Raw genomic sequence first — 20,636 nt, 5'->3', positions numbered from 1 at the left:
ATGCTTGCAATTCAAAAAGTGAAGATTCTATTGCAGATTTCCAAGAAGGTTGGCTTGTTGACAAATGGGTAGCAAATGATTAGTAATAATATTTTCTTGAAAAATATAAGGATGAGGAGCTAAACAGTATTTGTGGCTACCCTAACTAAGAAGATATTGGTTATCATACTTTTCATGAAAATAAGGAAACTACAAAATTTTCTTATCAGTTCTATGACCCTGTAGTTGATTACATGACCACATTCTTAAGTCAGTAGCAAAGGGTTTTTCTGGAGTATGTATTAGGTTTTTTGTTTGAAGACTTTTCATGGTGCATGGTTGTTTTGATTTTTAAATTTTAGCAACATGAAGGCATAACCAACACCCAAATTTTGGCCCGGTACCATTGGAGGGATGAACTCACTTAGGTGCATTGATCTTCAGTACAGAAGTAGGATTTTTATATAAATAAGATCATTAGCTGAGCATTTATTTCCCAGTTGTTAGAATTTACTTTTCTGCATTTTAGTTCAATGAGGAAAGGACTCCCTAGAAGTAAATTTTCATGGAGATTTTATGGTTGTATAAGTGCATTATAAATTTTGATTCCATGCCCAATGGTGAAGGTTAATAGTCTGCAGGTTCTCAGCACCTTGCCAGCAAGGCACTATCCCCAGGTGGAGCCAATGTTGTCACCCTCTGCAAAATGTGTTTTCAGTTGTTAAAACAAGGAAAAAGAGAATAGAGGTTTGTAGCCATATTCCAAGCCACATAAGCACTCAAAACTAAATCATACCCCCTCCAATGGATATTTCTCAGAATTAGCTTTCCAATTGTATATGGAACTCCTCAAATGGACTTTGGAATCAAAAGTTAGAGCAGATTGAAGTTACCCTTGAAAAACTAGAAGACAAAGAGAAATGCCTAAGTGTAAAATCCTGGGTCCTGACATATCGGCGAACCTGCATATTGGCGATCTGAGGTCTAGGGTGGAATGCAACAACATAAGAGTTTTTTCTATATGCGATTAGTGATCCCTCACATTGGAGGTCCCGCGCATTGGAGGTCCAAGGCATCATAGCATTAAGAGATCGACACATCACAATCGACGATGAAATAGGTGACACCGTTTCAAAGTTGTGATATCGCATAGAGTTCTGATTGCGATTAAATTTGTCGAGATTTGAACCTCTAGCATTAAAGCATCGGAATTCCTTGTGTTATCACAAAATCATGCCCTTGATAGGCTGCTGATCAGGAAGACCTTATGTAACTCTTTCAAACCAACTTTTGGCTGAGGCTTAGCCTCCTCAACCTGAGAGTGCTCTCTCAAAGGTTAATGATTTTGATAAAGATTAGATGGCTAACTCTATGAAACAAGTGAAAAATATGAATGGTTGAACATGATCAATAAACATCCATTGGGCTTATGGAGTCAACAACACCTCAATATAACAATGAACTCAACCCTACATGGAAGTCAGGGCATTCAGCGTTTAAACATTCAGAACATAAACTCATATGGGACCACACAGTTTATAAATGTATACAGGAAGTCAGAGCACATTCAGTGAATTCTGAGTGATTATACATCCATACCAGTGTAAGAATTAAGAAAAGGACAACATCACATATTCTTAACATAAAAAACCCTTCATGAATCCTGAGAAGTAAAGTCAAGCATGTATTACTGAAAATGAGTCTTACATAGGCCAAATACAAGCTTTTCCATAAAATGTTCCAACCCTTTGTACATCAGATGTTCTTCTATATATAGAGCTCTTTACATGCTTGGATTCCTTCCTCCATCATGAGGGGAATTCGAATTTACCATCAGTGACACCTATTCTAACCATGAAACAAGACTTTAAATGCATTTGACACCTAACTAGCAGTCCTAGAGACCTAATACAACTAGGAGTGTAACTCATTATGATTACAACAAACTTATCTAAACATTTAAAACATTCTTTGACACCTAACACTCCATGAATTCAAATTTGATGAAGCCTCCCACGTGGTCACCCAACTGCTGATGACAAACCCTAGACAAACCCTAGAAATTAGGGAACATGTTTCCCTGTTTTTAGGATTAGATACTTGAAAACTGGCACGTGGGAAAGAGCCTTTATCTCTTTATCCATGACACATTTTATGAAACTGAAGGAGGTTTTTGTAGCCCATGTTTTCCAGAACAAAAACCTCTCCTGTTTTTTTAAAACATTTCTCCAGCTGTCCAGAAACTGGCCTTGAAAAACACGTGTCAAACAGGAAACTGTCCCTTGCTCTGTTCTGGCTGAAAAATAGGTCTTGGGACAGAGGTCATAACTTCTCGTACAAAATGTATTTGGAAAAACTGAAGGATGTTTTTGTGAAGAAATCCGAGCTTAACGAAAACCTCTCTTGGTTTTTTGAAACATTTTTTCTACCGCCCAAAATGAGTCTTTGAAAAACAGGTGTAAAACAGGAGATGAAAAACTGCACCTACAGCAGTTTCGTAGCGTAACTTTGGTCCTTCATTTCTCCCAGATCATAATGGATTTGAAGAAAGTGGAAGAGGTTTTTGTACTTTAGTATCGTAGGAATAAAAACATCTTTCAATTTTCAAAGATGCGTTTACAACTGCTCAGAAAAACTTCTGGAAGTTAACTAGTAAAACAGTTTTTTCTGCTGAAACAGGCTGCTACAGGGGTTTCGTAGCGCTATGAAAACACTGATTTCGTAGCGCAAAACATGATTTTTACACTTTCTGCGCTACGAAAACGTGGATTCGTAGCTAGTTTCAAAATTTCTCCGAAATTATGTGAGATATGTTTTCTAGGACATGGAATGAGGCTATCAAACTTTATTTGAAGATGGACATGAGACTCTAACCCTATGACTTAGACTCTAAAACATAAAAATGACTTCACCATGACTTGACCATGACTGATACAAGAATTGAGAAACCATGTAAGTTGTCCAAATTTTTTAAGGAAGTTTTACAGTGATAACACCTTGAAACATTTAGCAAAGGGAATCATTTGCAAAACAAGAACAGCGCTGACCTTTTCTCTCTCCTCGAGGGGGCCACGTGGCTGCACATCATTGGATTTGATAAATGAAACGTAGCTACACATGATTGGTTCTGATACATGACACTTGGCAGCATATTGTTGGTTCCGATAAGGGACACGGGGCAACTGATGTCAACATGACGTGGTGGTACGGTGGACATGTGGTAGGAAAATTTTGCGTTTTGAGGGGTCATAAGGGGCCAAAACAGGGTGACACATGTCACCACTCACAAGGTGACACATGGTAGAGGATGACATCACATCGATGATCGATGATCGGAAGATGAGCATTGTGGCTCATAGTGAAACCTCCCATTACGATTTACCAATAAAGGGGCTCTGACACAAGGGCTGACCTGCAGTCACATAAAGAGCCAAAGATCTAAGGGCTTAGCACAAAGGGTGATCGACAATCAACGATTAGCGAAATAATGCATCACTCCACAGTGAAACCTCTGATTGCAATCTTCCGATAAGGGGGATCCAATTTCATGCTAGCACATGGTCTAGAAAAAATTAAAGCACCAGGGCCCCTAACCATTTACAAAGGAAAATAGTCCCTAGACAAAAGTCTAAAGGCCCTAGTGCCTTAAGGCTAAGCACCCGGTGTTATCGGGAAACTAGTGTCTATGCAGAGCTGCTAGTCCCACTAAGGCTGGTAGCTACCTTAGAAACAAACAAACTAAAAACTACTTTCGTTTTCATTTATGAGAAATAGATGAGAGAAGAATAAGGAGGCCAACCTCTGTCTTGCACTTGGTTCCTTGCTCGATTCCTCTCTCTTCTGATAGGTCTTTGCCACTCGCTTCCTTGTCTACCCAGCTTCAAAGAGTACATGTAGAAACAAAGCAGCATAACACTATACAAGAACATAGATCTATTATCATAAACAATATAGGACCAGATGTATATTGACCACACAAATGCATAAATCATCAATCATACAAGAATGTGGAGGAAAACTTGAATAGCTTTATTGATAATCAAGAAAGAGAAAAGAGGATTACAACCAATTGTTTTGACCCAGCATCATCCTCTCAGCAAGAAAGCCCTTCTTCACCTCATGAAAAGCTTAGATCACCCAACACTATGATATTGCACCCGGAAACCAACAGCACTTCCTTACAAGATACAAAATTCCAGCCTCTGGATCTCTGGGATGAGGGATCCATATATAGATGTTTGCAAGGGGAATGAGTCAGCTTTTGAGATTTGATTAGTGTCCTCTCTCTGATAGTTCTTGATTCCACTTGGAGATTGATGATCTCTTACTCATCCCTGGTCGAATGTAGAGAGGCAAGTGTCACAGGAGAAGTTTCTAGAAGATTCCATGCTCCTCCACCTTGCGGATTGACCCTGCCATTTGTCTAGTCTTGCCCATCGCACCCCATAGAAGGGATTTTCAACATGCATCGCACCTACTGTGTGTATTCAGGTGGGATGCAATGCACTTTGACTATGGAGCAGGTGAAATGGTCCAGTTTTGACCAGTTCTGAGTAGTTTTTCATGGAGAACTTCTGGGAGATGCTGTAATTAGTTGACCTTCTTCTTTTAGGGGTTGGAACAACAACTTTAGGGACTTAGGAGCCCTTAGTTTATGGATATTTATTATTGGGGTTGCAGTGCCCAAAAATGTCTATAACAGTTGCCCCCTAAAGCATGAGGTCGTCAATCTTTTGATGTCGGGTGAAATGCTTTATCATGAGGATCCGAAGTTTTTTCAAGTTGGAAGGCAACCTGTAATAAGATACAATACAATACATTATCTTCATAATATTTTCATGATCTAGCTGAGGTGAGCATTCCCATGCTCAACTTTATAAATTCATTTTCATGTACATAGGACAGACAATCGTCTGAGTGTAGACTGATGATTCTGGTAGAGCCATCATCCCTTAGATTGGATGATTATCTGTGCAGAAATGATGTACATTTGATGTCTTTATTTTCCTGAATATATATCGCAGCCCGTATGGATGAAACTAGATCCGGGGTCTTCAATCTCGTTCGATCTTCACTCAAAGTACAAGTCGATCCATGTGAGAGATGTTCTGGAGTCGAACATGGAAAGGCATCGCCTGATTACCAGCCAATGATGTAAGCTGTTAATAGGCGCGAGAGGAATCATCGATAACGATGATGACCCTCAAGGTATTGCAGTACAATTCACGTGGTGTGAATAAGGGACTTGGCGTCGAACACGACGCAAAATCTTTCGGTTGAAGGCCATTGATGTAAACCTGTCGCCGGAAGTGAGAAACTTGCCATTGAGGCATGCAAAGTTTCAAAGTACTGAAAGGGTTGTTCCTAGATCGACTTCTTGGATAATGAGCTGATGTCGACAAGAAGCGATCCATCATAGGAGGGCCTGAGTGAATCCCACATCAATGACACGGAACGAAGCAAATGATTTTAATGGAGGTGAAAACGATCTGGTGATATAAGGTTCAGGGTGGTGGTCATGAAAGAATGGAGCATAAATGTATTGCGGTGGGTGAGACACAGGTGAATTCTCTGAGCGACTTCTCTTGAACATATCGGCGACACTGACATGATGGATTGGTAGCATTAACCCCAAATGTGGATGGTGTGATGGAGCGTTGGTGATGTGACCTTGAATGGAACAACCCAACCCAACTCGGATGCGGAGTGAAAGTGTCATGTTCAAGAGCGACTTGCTACCAACAAAGTTTCTTCAAGTTTTCTTCCCAACTTTTCCCCAGTCATTACTGACCAGTACCTCTTTATTTTTGTCAAGCTTGAGGAGGATAACATATGCTTGTTCTATAATTTTCCCTTCGGGCAAACCTATCGCTATGTTTTAACGAGCCTAGCGATAGTGAAACTCGTTCTTGTCTGTTATGGACAAGTTTGTCACTATTAGGTTTTAACGAGTTTAACGACAAAGATAACTCGGTCCTTTTCAATTTCAGAGAGTCTGAAAAGGGACGTAAAGGAAACTCCAAATGTCATCTAATCACTTAAGTCCGAAAAAGTATAAAATAATACAAAAGGGATGAATGTTCGGTAATATTAACGAGCCGAACAAAACAAGAGCTTGATCTTTTTGTGTAATAATCCCTTAGGTCCAAAAATATTAAAATATAAAGGAGGGATAGCACTTCCGGTCCCTTTAACGAGCTGGAGAGGCCAATGGCTTGGCAATCTTTTCATATTTTACGAGTCAGTTGAAAAGAGCTTAAAGGAGACTCGTTTCTGAGGAACGAGTGATAGATTCGGGTAGCAGCTGATTCCAGGTAAGGTTTGGAATTTTCCAATCATGGTAGTGTCACAAGGATGGCTAACAAGATCACTCTTCGCAGCTTTTCCTCAAAAGGGGTAAACAATCAAGTGGAGGTGAATGATCGGCCAATACAGAGTGGAGGTGATGATGAGAACACGACCAAGGGTTCAAAGGCTGAAATAATACATTCACGATGGTTATTTACCGGAAATTGGTTCATTTTTTAATGAGCTTAAACTCTGGGGGAAACACTTGCTCATTGCTTATGTTTATTTTTTAATGAGCTTGAATTCCGCGTTAAAACTGCTCGATCCAATTGTATAATAAGGATGTCTCATCTAAGATGCCATTTTTAAGAAGCTTGCACCTTACAAAGCTTTTCTCCGCATCCTTTCTTTATGCAAGTTAGGAAACGATCAATCCTACGAGTTTAAAGGGTTAGAGGACCTATAAATTTAAAAAATAAATGGTCGCTCTTCACTTGCACGCCAAAAAGTTTGCATGCCCCTAGGTATAGCGAAGTAGACTTTCCAAGTTACTCCTCAATTTGCAGACAAAACATTTGTTTTACTAGGAAAGGCCTACCTTTTCAGGTTACCCCTCAATTTGCAGACAAAACATTTGTTTTATTGGGAAAGGCCTACCTTAACAGAGGTATCTTATTCCGGTCTAATCCCATTTTCCAAAATGGACAGGTGTGTCAGGCCAGTCATATACTCTCTGCGGAAGCCCACCCTATACCCAAGGTTTTCCTGTCGAAACAGGCTAGGGGCATGCCTCCTAGGTTTCAGTCATATCCTCTAAATCACTCGCGCTCATCAGGAGGACGGACTGGGGATTGATGAGACATTCCTTGCGTGAAAAGACCATTCAGGGTTGGTATATGACTATTTGCTATGTGTGAACCGAGGAATGAAAGCTGGTCTACGAGCTTGACCACTCTTCCTTCATGCGGGAAACACATTACTCTAAAGAGTGAGGAGACAATGGCTCCCATGCAATAAATATAGTCTCGTCCAAGGAGTAGATTATAATCTAGGGGTCCTTGGACTACCATTACGTTCATGTGAACGGTTTTCCTTCTCAACGTTATCGGCACATTGGGAAGGATCCCTAATGGTCGACTGGTTCCTTTGTCAAACCTCTTAGATTTCTCATTTCAGGCAAAAGCGATGGTGAACCAAGTGCTTTCCAAGAAGTTGAGGAAAGGATACTCACAGAAGCCCCTTCATCTATGATGGTACCGGCCATGACCATTCTATATATTTGAGCAATGATTCGAAATGGTACACTAGCTGGTAAGCGGGGTCTGCTTAGTAGATTCCAATCGAAGGAAACAACTAGGTTGCTTGGAGGTGGGACCGAATAGATGGTCGGATATGAATCTGATGAACTTCCTTCCTGCGGTAAAGGAACGGGTAGACTGCCCCCATGTTCATCGGCGTCTGTGCTTACGAAGAGAATTTGAACAGTGTCATTCTTGTTCTCTTCGGTGACTGTATCATCTGAAGATTGATCCTCTGAAGGCACGACCGGGTCAACTACCACCTTGACCTTTTGACTTTCATCTGGTGTGGATTCAAATGGTTTATCTTCAATGATAGACGCTTCGGTCGACCACAAGGGTGTGTTAGTCGGATTTTCAACTAGTGACGGACTTGGCAAGAGTTTCTTATATCCAGGAGGAAGCCATAACGGTGAAACCGGATGGTCGTCCAAAACTCTTTTAGCTTCATCTAAGAAGGGACAACGGTGGACGGCGTGATCGCCTTCACACAATTTACAAGGAAATTTATATTTTCCTTTTTGTCCGGGGGCTCCACTTTCACTAGTTGACAGTGTATGCTCAACGTGATCGTCAGAGGTTGATGACACCGGATTGTGCAAAAGAGGAGACCAGTCCCTTAAGATCCGAGGGATGCAAGAACAATCTCGATGATAGTGGTCTCCTTTGCAAATGACACATGGCAATTTAGGCCTGGTCAGTGCAGTGTGTGGATTTTCGCTAGACGATGCTTGGTTGCCCTTTTTCGCCTTTGGCTCCTTCTTCTTCTTCTCTTTCTTCTTCTTTTCCTTCTTCTTATCAGTTACTTGATTTTGGGCTTTACCAGCTTCATCAAGCGAAGAGGAAGGAGGAGAGGAAGAATTGGATGAAGTAGAGGGTTGGGGGGTAACTCTGGTATCGTTTAGTTGCTGACTTGATTGTTCAGGAATCACGGTATTCTGAACGACAGAAGTTGAGAAGAGCCATATGGGCAAGCCAATTGTCAATCCTAGAAGAGACAATGTGGCCATATGGGGTGCACCGACATCTCCTCAATAGGAGAAGGGACTAGGATTTCCTCCAAGGGGAACTCCGTGGTTGGTGGAATCCATTTTTCTCAACCTAAGACCAATGTAGGAAAGGTGATGTTTATTCCGTTTAAAATAAATTTTAGACGCTTTGACACAACTTGTTTTTTCAATTTTTAAGAGTTGAGAAAAAAACAAAAGATGACTCTAGTTGCTTTCGATTTTTAATGAGCCTGAAGTGACAAGTGCTTAGATGGACCTTTTCCATTAAGGAGTCTGAAAAGGAATGAAAGGGATTGCTCTGGAAATCTAGACAGAGGGATTACTAGACCAATCGCAAAATTGCAGAATACTTTTTACGATACGGCAGTCAATCTTCCCGAATGCCGTGTTCAATGCATTGCGATCGATAGGGCGGCAGACACGGCTTCCTATGTATAAAGGTTAAAGCCTATTGTGGTCTCACAAAATATACTCGACGGTACGTGGGAGCACAAGTCCGTACTAGCACTTATTGTCTCAAAGTGGAGGAATCACCCACCCAACAGTGAAAACAACAGTTACCAGGCTTTACGACACCAAAATACGTCTCTAGCCTAGACTTCTAGATGTTGTGCGTTAGGTTCCAAAGCGTTTTAGATTCATTAAATTTATTTTATAGTTGATCTTGCTTAAGAAATTTGACTTTCAGGTTCACCGCATGATGTAGATGTACAATTCCTAAAATGCAATCTAAGATGATAAACAGTCGTTTAATCTTCTTTTTTCAATGAAAATCCTAGCTACTAAGGAAAGAGAGATGATTTTCTTTCAACAAAGAGCAGAGAGCACACACTATATGCACTGTCCTAAATCAAACCAACAAACAGTATAAATGCAAATGCACATGTGTTTATTTGTTTTCAGCCTTCTTAACGTGTGAATGATAAAAAGAAAGCTAAGCACAAATTTGAATTATTTTTCAAAGCGACAATTACTAACAAGTTCCTTTTCAAAACAAAATGAGGACAATGACGACACTTTGTTATTTGGAATTGAAAAATTACTTTCGACACTTTAAAAACTACTAATTCAAATCAAATACAAGAGTAACAGTGTAATCGACTATCAAGAATAATCAGATTCTCTTATATGACTGAAAATGACACTTGCGACACTTTCAAATCAAGAAACGACAGTACAATTACGATACTTCTTTGTAAAGGAGAACTGAAAATGACTCAAAAATACATAGAAAGATTTATAGTTCTTTGCACAATGGAGGTAGAATAACAGCAAGGAAGGGGGTTTCAATAGAGGTGTACTGACTACAGGCAGCAAAACTCTTGAATAGAGTTGAAAAGAGTGAACACAGAAACCAAAATTTAGGAACAAGGCCGTGTCTGATCAGCGCAACTATAACATAGTGAAACTGAAATGCAACGCACCTACTACACTCTGGAAGTCCGATGCATTTGAAGTTCACATAACAGACAATGCGCTGGACCAGGGACGCGACTTTGACTGGGTTCCGGGTCACAGTTTGGACTTCAGTTCAGGGATTTAGGCCGAGCAAGTGGTAATCAATAAATCAATCACAGGGGTAGATCTAATGAGGTTACTAGAGCCACCATGAGGGCAATTAGAGAGTTTGTAAGTCAATTGTTTAATTCATAAACAAAACCCGGAGATAGACTGAAGCAGCGTTGATCTACTTTGCACTTGCATAGCAAATGCAGTTCGAAGGCTAGCTGGCTTGAGTTCAGGCTCCGTCTGTAAGTTTATAAAGTAAACAAATGTAGATAAACAAGCAATCTATTCGCTCCCTAGCGGAGTCGCCATTTTGTTATCGGGAAACTAGTGTCTATGCAGAGCTGCTAGTCCCACTAAGGCTGGTAGCTACCTTAGAAACAAACAAACTAAAAACTACTTTCATTTTCCTTTATGAGAAATAGATGAGAGAAGAATAAGGAGACCAACCTCTGTCTTGCGCTTGGTTCCTTGCTCGATTCCTCTCTCCTCTGATAGGTCTTTGCCACTCGCTTCCTTGTCTACCCAGCTTCAAAGAGTACCTGTAGAAACAAAGCAGCATAACACTATCCAAGAACATAGATCTATTATCATAAACAATATAGGACCAGATGTATATTGACCACACAAATGCATAAATCATCAATCATACAAGAATGTGGAGGAAAACTTGAATAGCTTTATTGATAATCAAGAAAGAGAAAAGAGGATTACAACCAATTGTTCTGACCCAACATCATCCTCTCAGCAAGAAAGCCCTTCTTCACCTCATGAAAAGCTTAGATCACCCAACGCTATGATATTGCACCCGGAAACCAACAACACTTCCTTACAAGATACAAAATTCCAGCCTCTAGATCTCTGGGATGAGGGATCCATATATAGATGTTTGCAAGGGAATGAGTCAGCTTTTGAGATTTGATTAGTGTCCTCTCTCTGATAGTTCTTGATTCCACTTGGAGATTGATGATCTCTTACTCATCCCTGGTCGAATGCAGAGAGGCAAGTGTCACAGGAGAAGTTTCTAGAAGATTCCATGCTCCTCCACCTTGCGGATTGACCCTTCCATTTGTCCACTCTTGCCCATTGCACCCCATATAAGGGCTTTTCAACATGCATCACACCTATTGTGTGTATTTAGGTGGGATGCAATGCACTTTGACTATGGAGCAGGTGAAATGGTCCAATTTTGACCAATTCTGAGTAGTTTTTCATGGAGAACTTCTGGGAGATGCTATAATTAGTTGACCTTCTTCTTTTAGGGGTTGGAACAACACCTTTAGGGACTTAGGAGCCCTTAGTTTATGGACATATATGATTGGGGTTGCAGTGCCCAAAAATGTCTATAACAGTTTCCCCCTAAAGCATGAGGTCGTTAATCTTTTGATGTCGGGTGAAATGCTTTATCATGAGGATCCGATGTTTTTTCAAGCTGGAAGGCAACCTGTAATAAGATGCAATACAATACATTATCTTCATAATATTTTCATGATCTAGCTGAGGCGAGCATTCCCATGCTCAGCTTTATAAATTCATTTTCATGTACATAGGACAGAAAATCGTCTGAGTGTAGACTGATGATTCTGGTAGAGACATCATCCCTTAGATTGGATGATTATCTATGCAGCAATGATGTACATTTGATGTCTTTATTTTCCTAAATATATATCACAGCCCGGATGGATGAAACTAGATCTGGGGTCTTCAATCTCGTTTTATCTTCACTCAAAGTACAAGTCGATCCATGTGAGAGATGTTTTGGAGTCGAACATGGAAAGAAATCTCCTGATTACCAGCCAATGATGTAAGATGTTAACAGGCGCGAGAGGAATCACCGATAATGATGATGACCCTCAAGGTACTGCAGTACAATTCACGTGGTGTGAATAAGAGACTTGGCATCGAACACCACACAAAATCTTTCGGTCGAGGGCGATTGATGTAAACCTGTCGCCGGAAGTGAGAAACTTGCCATTGAGGCATGCAAGCTTCAAAGTACTGAAAGGGTTGTTCCTAGATCGACTTCTTGGATAATGAGCTGATGTCGACAAGAAGTGATCCGTCATAGGAGGGCCTTAGTGAATCCCACATCAATGACACGGAACGGAGCAAATGATTTTAATGGAGGTGAAAACGATCTAGTGATATAAGGTTCAGGGTGGCGGTCATGAAAGAATGGAGCATAAATGTATTGCAGTGGGTGAGACACAGGAGAATTCTCTGAGCGACTTCTCTTGAACATATCGGCGACACTGACATGATGGATTGGTAGCATTAACCCCAAATGTGGATGGTGTGATCGAACCATGGTGATGTGACCAGTGAATGGAACAACCCAACCCGACTCGGATGCGGAGTGAAAGTGTCATGTTTAAGAGCGACTTGCTACCAACAAAGTTTCTTCAAGTTTTCTTCCCAACTTTTCCCCAGTCATTACTGACCAGTACCTCTTTATTTTTGTCAAGCTTGAGGAGGATAACATATGCTTGTTCTATAATTTTCCCTTCGGGAAAACCCATCGCTATGTTTTAACGAGCCTAGTGATAGTGAAACTCGTTCTTGTCTGTTATGGACAAGTTTGTCGCTATTAGGTTTTAACGAGTTTAACGACAAAGATAACTCGGTCCTTTTCAATTTCAGAGAGCCTGAAAAGGGACGTAAAGGAAACTCCAAAAATCCTTTTTCGTCATCTAATCCATTAAGTCCGAAAAAGTATAAAATAATACAAAAGGGATGAATTTTCGGTGATTTTAACGAGCCGAACAAAACAAGCGCTCGATCTTTTTGTGTAATAATCCCTCAGGTCCAAAAAGATTAAAATCTAAAGGAGGGATAGCACTTCCGGTCCCTTTAACGAGCTGGAGAGGCCAATGGTTCGGTAATCTTTTCATATTTTACGAGTCAGTTGAAAATAGCTTAAAGGAGACTCGTTTTTGAGGAATGAGTGATAGATTCGGGTAGCAGCTGATTCCAGGTAAGGTTTGGAATTTTCCAATCACGACAGTGTCACAAGGATGGCTAACAAGATCACTCTTTGTAACTATTCCTCAAAAGGGGTAAACAATCAAGTGGAGGTGAATGATCGGCTAATACAGAGTGGAGGTGATGATGAGAACACGACCAAGGCTTCAAAGGCTGAAATTATACATTCACGATGGTTATTTACCGAAAATCGGTTCATTTTTTAATGAGCTTAAATGCTGGGGGAAACACTTGCTCATTGCTTATGTTTATTTTTTAACGATCTTGAATTTCGCGTTAAAACTACTCGATCTAGTCGTATAATAAGGATGTCTCATCTAAGATGCCATTTTTAAGAAGCTTGCACCTTACAAATCTTTGCTCCACATCCTTTCTTTATGCAAGTTAGGAAACGACCAATCCTACGAGTTTAAAGGGTTAGAGGACCTATAAATTTAAAAAATAAATGGTCGCTCTTCTCTTGCACGCCAAAAGGTTTGCATGCCCCCAGGTATAGCGAAGTAGAATTTCCAGGTTACCCCTCAATTTGCAGACAAAACATTTGTTTTACCAGGAAAGGCCTACCTTTTCAGGTTACCCCTCAATTTGCAGACAAAACATTTGTTTTATCGGGAAAGGCCTACCTTAACAGAGGTATCTTATTCCGGTCTAATCCCATTTTCCAAAATGGATGGGTGTGTCAGGCCAGTCATATACTCTTTGCAGAAGCCCACCCTATATCCAAGGTTTTCCTGTCGAAACAGGCCAGGGGCATGCCCCGTGGGTTTCAGTCATATCCTCTGAATCACCCGCGCTCATCAGGAGGATGGATTGGGGGTTGATGAGACATTCCTTGTGTGAAAAGACCATTCAGGGTTGGTATATGACTATTTGCTATGTGTGAACCAGGGAATGAAAGCTGGTCTACAAACTTGACCACTCTTCCTTCATGCAGGGAACACATTACTCTAAAGAGTGAGGAGACAATGGCTCCCATGCATAAATATAGTCTCGTCCAAGGAGTAGATTATAATCCAGGGGTCCTTGGACTACCATTACGTTCATGTGAATGGTTTTCCTTCTCAACGTTATCGGCACATTGGGAAGGATCCCTAACGGTCGACCGGTTCCTTTGTCAAAGCCTGTTAGATTTCTAATTTTAGGCAAAAGCGATGGTGAACCAAGCTCTTTCCAAGCAGTTGAGGAAAGGATACTCATAGAAGCCCCTTCATCTATGATGGTACCGACCATGACCATTCTATATATTTGAGCAATGATTCGAAAAGGTACACTAGTCGGTAAGCGGGGTCTGCCTAGTAGATTCCAATCGAAGGAAACAACTATGTTGCTTGGAGGTGGGACCGAATAGACGGCTGGATACGACTCTGAAGAACTTCCTTCCTGCAGTAAAGGAATGGGTAGACTGCCCCCATGTTCATCGGAGTCTGTGCTTACGAAGATAATTTGAACGATGTCGTTCTTGTTCTCTTCGGTGACTGTATCATTTGAAGATTGATCCTCTGAAGGCACGACCGGGTCAACTGCCGCCTCGACCTTTTGACTTTCATCTGGTGTGGATTCAGATGGTTTATCTTCAATGATAGACGCTTCGGCCGACCACAAGGGCGTTTCAGCCAGATTTTCAACTAGTGACAGACTCGGCAAGAGTTTCTTATATCCAGGAGGAAGCCGTAACGGTGAAACCGGATGGTCGTCCAAAACTCTTTTAGCTTCATCTAAGAAGGGACAATGGTGGACGGTGTGATCACCTTCACACAATTTACAAGGAAATTTATATTTTCCTTTTTTTCTAGGGGCTTCACTTTCACTAGTTGACGATGTATGCTTAATGTGATCGTCAGAGGTTGATGACACCGGATTGTGCAAACGAGGAGACCAGTCCCTTAAGATCCAAGGGATGCAAGGAAAATCTCGATGATAGTGGTCTCCTTTTCAAATGACACATGGCGATTTAGGCCTGGTCGGTGCAGTGTGTGGATTTTCGCTAGACGGGGCTTGGTTGCCCTTTTTCGCCTTTGGCTCCTTCTTCTTCTTCTCTTTCTTCTTCTTTTCCTTCTTCATATCAGTTACTTGATTTTGGGCTTTACTAGCTTCATCAAGTGAAGAGGAAGGAGGAGAGGAAGAATTGGATGAAGTAGAGGGTTGGGGGGTAACTCTGGTATCGTTTAGTTACTGATTTGATTGTTCAGGAATCACGGTATTCTGAACGACAGAAGTTGAGAAGATCCATACGGGCAAGCCGATTGTCAATCCTGGAAGAGACAATGTGGCCATATGGGGTGCACCGACATCTCCTCAAGAGGAGAAGGGACTAGGATTTCCTCCAAGGGGAACTCCTTGGTTGGTGGAATCCATTTTTCTCAACCTAAGACCAACGTAGGAAAGGTGATGTTTATTCCGTTTAAAATAAATTTTAGACGCTTTGACACAATTTGTTTTTTCAATTTTTAAGAGTCGAGAAAAAACAAAAGATGACTCTAGTTGCCTTCGATTTTTAATGAGCCTGAAGTGACAAGTTCTTAGATGGACCTTTTCCATTAAGGAGTCTGAAAAGGAACGAAAGGGACTGCTCCGGAAATCTAGACAGATGGATTACCAAACCAATTGCAAAACTGCAGAATACTTTTTACAGTACGGCAGTCGAACTTCCCGAATGCTGTGTTCAGTGCATTACGATCGATAGGGCGGCATACACGGCTTCCTATGGATAAAGGATAAAGCCTATTGTGGTCTCCCAAAATATACTCGATGGTACGTGGGAGCACAAGTCTGTACTGGCACTTATCGTCTCAAAGTGGAGGAATCACCCAACCAACAGTGAAAAAAACAGTTACCAGGCTTTACGACGCCGTAATACGTCTCTAGCCTAGACTTCTAGATGTTGTGCGTTAGGTTCCAAAGCGTTTTTAGATTCATTAAACTTATTTTATAGTTGATCTTGCTTAAGAAATTTTCCTTTCAGGTTCACCGCGTGATGTAGATGTACAATTCCTAAAATACAATCTAAGATGATAAACAGTCGTTTAATCTTCTTTTGCAATAAAAATCCTAGCTACTAAGGAAAGAGAGATGATTTTCTTTCAACAAAGAGCAGAGAGCACACACTATATGCACTGTCCTAAATCAAACCAACAAACAGTCTAAATGAAAATCCACATGCATGTATTTGTTTTCAGCCTTCTTAATGTGTGAATGATAAAAATAAAGCTAAGCGCAAATCTGAATTATTTTTCAAAGCGACAATTACTAACAAGTTTCTTTTCAAAACAAAATGAGGACAATGACGACACTTTGTTATTTGGAATTGAAAACTTGCTTTCGACACTTTAAAAACTACTAATTCAAATCAAATACAAGATTAATAGTGTAATCGACTATCAAGAATAATCAGATTCTCTTCTATGACTGAAAACGACACTTGCGACACTTTCAAATCAAGAAACGATAGTACAATTACGCTACATCTTTGTAAAGGAGAACTGAAAATGACTCAAAAATACATAAAAAAATTTACAGTTCTTTGCACAATGGAGGCAGCATAACAACAAGGAAGGGGGTTTCAATAGAGGTGTACTTACTACAGGCAGCAAAACTCCTGAATAGAGCTGAAAAGAGTGAACACAGAAACCAAAATTTAGGAACAAGGCCTTGTCTGATCAGCGCACCTGTAACACAGTGAAACTGAAATGCAATGCACCTACTACACTCGGGAAGTGCGATGCATTTGAAGTTCACAGAACAGACAGTTTGCTGGACCAGGGACGAGACTTTGACTAGGTTCCGGGTCACAGTTTGCAATTCAGTTCAGGGATTTAGGCCGAGCAAGTGGTAATCAGTAAATCAATCACAGGGGTAGATCTAAGGAGGTTACTAGAGCCACCATGAGGGCAATTAGAGAGTTTGTAAATCAATCGTTTAATTCATAAACAAAACTCGGAGATAGACTGAAGAAGCGTTGATCTACTTTGCACTTGCATAGCAAACACAGTTCGAAGGCTAGCTAGCTTGACTTCAGGCTCCGTTTGTAAGTTTATAAAGTAAACAAATGTAGATAAACAAAAAATCTATTCGCTCCCCAGTGGAGTCGCCATTTTGTTATCGGGAAACTAGTGTCTATGCAAAGCTGCTAGTCCCACTAAGGCTGGTAGCTACCTTAGAAACAAACAAACTAAAAACTACTTTCGTTTTCCTTTATGAGAAATAGATGAGAGAAGAATAAGGAGACCAACCTCTGTCTTGCACTTGGTACCTTGCTCGATTGCTCTCTCTTCTGATAGGTATTTGCCACTCGCTTCCTTGTCTACCCAGCTTCAAAGAGTACCTGTAGAAACAAAGCATCATAACACTATCCAAGAACATAGATATATTATCATAAACAATATAGGACCAGATGTATATTGACCACACAAATGCATAAATCATCAATCATACAAGAATGTGGAGGAAAACTTGAATAGCTTTATTGATAATCAAGAAAGAGAAAAGAGGATTACAACCAATTGTTCTAACCCAGCATCATCCTCTCAGCAAGAAAGCCCTTCTTCACCTCATGAAAAGCTTAGATCAACCAACACTATGATATTGCACCCGGAAACCAACAACACTTCCTTACAAGATACGAAATTCCAGCCTCTAGATCTCTAGGATGAGGGATCCATATATAGATGTTTGCAAGGGGAATGAGTCAGCTTTTGAGATTTGATTAGTGTCCTCTCTCTTATAGTTCTTGATTCCAATTGGAGATTGATGATCTCTTACTCATCCCTGGTCGAATGCAGAGAGGCAAGTGTCACAGGAGAAGTTTCTAGAAGATTCCATGCTCCTCCACCTTGCGGATTGACCCTGCCATTTGTCCACTCTCGCCCATCGCACCCCATAGAAGGGATTTTCAACATGCATCGCACCTACTGTGTGTATTCAGGTGGGATGCAACGCACTTTGACTATGGAGTAGGTGAAATGGTCCAGTTTTGACCAGTTCTGAGTAGTTTTTCATGGAGAACTTCTGGGAGATGATGTAATCAGTTGACCTTGTTCTTTTAGGGGTTGGAACAACACCTTTAGGGACTTAGGAGCCCTTAGTTTATGGAAATTTATGATTGGGGTTGCAGTTCCCAAAAATGTCTATAACACTCGGTCATATGATGAATAAGTACTGAAAGGGATCAAAGGAAAAGGGGCCTAAAGGGATAAGAGTCCATTGTTTCACAGAGCTTATTGTGTGTAAATATTGCGACAGGTATAATCCTCGATATTACACTATGGTTGTTTTATGAGGCATGTTACATTCCGATAGCATGGTACAGGGCTTTAAAGACGTAATGGATCAACAACCGAGGTATTTAATGGAGATATGGGGGCTCAGGAAGACTTAATGGCTCAACATGGAGCTCCACTTAGTCATACAATTAAGGAACATTCTCCACTTCTGCTCTGTGATAATCCAACATAGTTGATCGCTACCAACTCCAGAGAGTGGTGAAGTCAGGAAATTAAGGCGAAAGTGATGGGAACCGACTAAGCAGCTAGAGGGACACATTGTGGTAGAGACATGGCCTGATCAAGGGCCTTCACAAGAATGAAAAAAGGATATTTTCATCAGTCATCTTTCAATTTTTCTTATTTTTGTTTATTTTGTAATTTCTATCTATTTTAAAAAAAGGAATCAAGTCCTTGGTAATCATTTTAGGCAGCGGAGCTATCGCACGTCGAGACAGCTAGTTTATTGGAAAACTAGCCCTGGGATGAGATATTTTTTAACTAATTCAAAGCTCCCCCTCTCCTTATAAATAGGGGGAAGAAACACTTAATAAAGGTTCCATAATTCTGCACCCGAGGGGTCCAAATTCTATGATTCCACTTTTGGTTCTATTTGCCTGTTCTAGAGGGACTTGAGCTATGTATTGCTAAATGTAAATGGACTGGTCAATTGGAATCATTTTGAAGGATGGATGAAAATCTTTGGTGATTCCAATCAAATAAATGTGCAGTATGTTTCCCCTTTATTTATCACTTCATGTATGTTTTTATCCCTCTAAAATAACGTAATGAAGCTACCAATTTCACTTGTATTCATGGTTGTTAAGTAGTGACAGTACCTGTGGTAATTACAGATTTACTTGTGTTATTTGATAGCCTACAATACTTGTATGAGCACATATTTACATATGCTAATTAGTAGAAAATGTATTCATGATGTATAGATCTTGGGAACTTAATTAGCACTCCATTGTTTCTGCCATTCCACCTATTCAGTCTTCCATACTTCTTTCAAAATATTTTTGCTTAGGATTTTGTATTATTCCTAGCCCTATGCATCAGATTCCTTCGTTTATCTCATCCTCTTCATTTTACTACAACTCCAATATTAAGCTACCTATTGTTGTGTATCAGCCATCAGAACTAGACATTTCTCTTTGACATTGGCCTGTTTTACCGCCTGAGCATTTAGATCCATGTATTGGCTTGAGTTTACCTTGATGAAGGCCTATTGAACCAACCCCCCTTTATTATATTTTCAAACTATGTGACAATTGGAGTGTTGCAACAGAAATCCCCATTGATAATCTTCCAAAGAACTCCTCTCTTTAAGATGTCATAGGCACTAGTCTAAAATCAATCGAGAGGTTGTCTCTAAGAAGCTTTCTATATCTCTTGAAGCACTTGTAGTAAAGGTTCTACAAAAAGAGACAACATCTTTCCAGTGCCATTGAATTGGGTTAACGTGGGAGTGGGTGGTTACAGGGTGGTATCATATCTCCCATGTTCAAATACTTGGACTGGATGGGAGGAATGTGTTTCTAATGAATGCATGTTAGTTGCCGATGTGTTCATTATGCATGCATTGTGATTGTCACTGTTGTGGTCTTGTGTCATCATGATGTTGATGTTGATATGATTGATTTATTGATTTCATTATATATACATATGTTGTGCTAATTCGAATTGATTGTGAAGACAAGATAACGTCCCCTAAACTTCACTGAGATACTTGTGATCATGTTTATGTTTGGTTTATCTGACATGGTATGTTTGTAGGAAGAAGAAGATCAAGATGAATAGCAGAATGGTGGACTACAATTCACATGTTTCTCCCTACAAATTAGATGAACAACATGGGTATGAGTATTCCCAGACATAGAAGATACATTGAGAAGATTGAAAGCATAAATTAGAAGTTGTAAGGTGGATAATGAAAGGAGAAGCAAACATAGGTTAATTTAGTCATCCTTCAGAGTCTATTAGATTTGCAAAGATAGGGACAACTTAGGATTAGTCATGGACAAGAGGAAAGGACCAATGGGGCATATGGTAGTAGGTCTTAATCAAGATACATGTTTGACAAGGATGACATAGTTAGAGACAGTAGGTTCTTGGATACACCTAAAAGAAGTGATAATGACTGTGGGTTCTATTCTAGTTCCAATTTAGAGAGACATCATTGTAATCACCACCACTATTCGTATAGGAGTGAGAAGCAATATTTTCTAGAGGAGTTAAAGAAAGAAAAGGCTCCTACATTTGATGGAAAAATGAAGAAGTCATAAGATGCATAAGGTTGGTTTCTTGGGATG

Source organism: Pinus tabuliformis, chromosome 8 (genome assembly GCF_031772625.1).
Source record: "Pinus tabuliformis cultivar Carrire ecotype Pingquan chromosome 8, CPIR1, whole genome shotgun sequence".
Taxonomy (NCBI): Eukaryota; Viridiplantae; Streptophyta; class Pinopsida; order Pinales; family Pinaceae; genus Pinus; species Pinus tabuliformis.
The sequence above is the reverse complement of the archived record's forward strand: the minus strand, read 5'-3'. Positions refer to the sequence as shown.